General features: G+C 35.0%; 1 pseudogene; it reads right to left on the bottom strand.

The window, feature by feature from the left end:
* Window positions 1–1,739: 1,739 nt before the first annotated feature.
* Window positions 1,740–2,109, bottom strand: LOC111144770 (annotated as a pseudogene).
* Window positions 2,110–2,460: the final 351 nt, after the last annotated feature.

Genomic DNA, 2,460 nt, shown 5'->3' with positions numbered 1-2,460 from the left:
GTACTGGCTTTGGGAGTAGAATTTAGTGATTCATCACTTACAGATCACTTACATATAACACCCAGTGCTCATCATAACAAGTGCCCTGCTTAATACCCATCACCCTTTTAGCCCATCATCCACCCACATCGCTCCATCTGTGACCAGATGATTTTTATTAGTTTAGGGGGATTCTTGGATAAAACACTTAAGAATATTGCTATTATTATACTTTCTCTTTTCTCTGTTCTGGGACTCCAATTACACATTTTATTCACTGATGCAGTGTTCTTCTCTGTCTAATCAGCTATTAAATTCATCCATTCAGTTCTTAATGTTTGTTATTATATTTTATAGTTCCAGAGTATCCACTAGATTTCCTTTTTAAAATTATAATACTCTGATAAAAATGATCCATCCTATGATCTATTTTATCTTTTCTCTTTTCTCTTGAACATATTAATCATAGTTAATTTATATTCTTATCTGCTAACTCCAATATCTGACCTTCTTCTATTGTCTGTTTGTCATTGTTGTTGTTGTTGGTCTTGTTGTTACATTATCTTCATTTAGAGGTAACATATGGTATTATGGTATTATTATGATATATAATATCACATATCTCATACTTTTTCTTGTATACCACAAAGTGTATATGAAAGAACCACAGTATCCCTCATATGATGTCAGCCCACTACAGAGGGCTTCTCTTTTCCTATGTTAGATAAGGTAAAAGACTACTCACTGAATCCACTTAGGAATTGAAATGGGTCCTCTTTAGACCTGTTTTACTAAAAATCAGTCTACCCCTGATTTGTCAATATTTGTAAGATGTGGTCCCCTAGGATTTTTTAATTTAAAAGAGCCTGATGAGTCTTTGTCTTCTTTACTCTGTAAGACTTCAGTAGTTCTCTTATTGAGAGTTTTTCAGCTTAGATCTTTAGCCTCCTGATATAGCTTCAAATGTGTCAAATGCTTGAGGGGGAAAAAAGTAGGGTATCAGAGACATTTCAATTCACTTCTCCTGCCTATGAATGCCAAAATCTCCACCTGCCTCCCTCACCAGCAGTCTATGCCAGGGCCAAATCAGGGCTTTTAACCTCTATTGTGTCCTCCCTCTCCATTCCCTCAGAGGTGTCTACAGGTAAAAAGAGGATATAGATCTTTAGTGTCAATCCACTACTTTCTCTAAGAATTTCGTCTCTAACTTATTTTAATTTCAAGATTGCCTTGGTTGATCTTTGTCTCTTAAACACTGCAAGAAATGTCATTCTGCCTGTCAGGTTTTTTTTGTTGGTGGTGGTGGTGGTGGTTTTTTGTTGTTGTTGTTTTGTTTTTTGTTTTTTCCCTTTAGCTTCTAACCCCCATACTACTTCAGATTTCACCAAATGTTTTTTGCAGAAAACTTACCAAGTAGTTGGGGCTTATGAAATCTTTAATTTTAAAAGATTTACTGATTTCTCTCTTCTCCAATATCAGCCTTATGCCTGGGTCAAGCTCCATTTATCAGCCTACACCTAAAATTGACAAGTGTTCCAGGGAAAAATTGATAGCTAATTGTCTATTCACTTATAAATTATTCTTCCCATCTCTTGAATTTTAGACCAAGTAGTTCCTTAGATTTCCACATCTCTCTGGTATTTTTTAAAATGTGTTTTTTATTCCCCCCCCATTTTTATTTTTAGCTTTGAGGCATTTTATTCTAAAAAGCTAGCACTTGTATACACCAACAAGAACTTAAAATTTATCACACATTTACCTCATTTTTTAGTTTGACCTTCTACTAAATCTTTAGCTTCATTGATTTTGGCTGCTATATATGGAGATCCTCCCTTGTCTGGATGATTTAAAAGCATAACTCGTCGATGAGCATCTCTTATTTTTCCTTTATTGGCAGTAGGACTTACACCTAGTATTAATGCTGCTTCTCATTTTGTCATTTGGTTTCAAACCCAAATAGCCAGCGCTGAAGACAGATTTTGGTAGGCTCTGAAAAACTTGTTTTATTTGAGACTCCATATGTTTAATGGCTTGCAAAATATAATGGCCTGCAAATCCTGCAACAGCAATGGTCAGTCCCTGTTTTTTATTCCTTATCTGGCTTTTTCTGGTTGTTGTCCACAGGAGCATAATCTACATTCTTTCATAACCAGCCATGAACTACTTACTATGTCCTGTTTGGAAGTAGAAGACACCTTACCCATTCCTTAAAACATAATTGCAATTGGCCCTTTAGAAAAGCAGTGGTAAATGAGAATCTCCAAAAGATTCACCTTCATCTACACATTTATTTTCTTACCTTTCAACAAATATCGTTACTTGCAAACTCCTTAAGTATTTTTGCCCAATATTAAGCTGAATATGATTTTTATGTGATCATGTTAACTAAATGAAAGAACCCAATGACCCATGTGAAAACTACAAAGGTTAATTTAGAAATGATGATACTAATACTAACAGATTAAGGTAAGCAGTGCCCAT

Source organism: Enhydra lutris, unplaced genomic scaffold (genome assembly GCF_002288905.1).
Source record: "Enhydra lutris kenyoni isolate GAN:26980312 unplaced genomic scaffold, ASM228890v2 scaffoldscaffold12, whole genome shotgun sequence".
In the NCBI taxonomy this organism is placed as follows: Eukaryota; Metazoa; Chordata; class Mammalia; order Carnivora; family Mustelidae; genus Enhydra; species Enhydra lutris.
The sequence above is the reverse complement of the archived record's forward strand: the minus strand, read 5'-3'. Positions and strand labels throughout refer to the sequence as shown.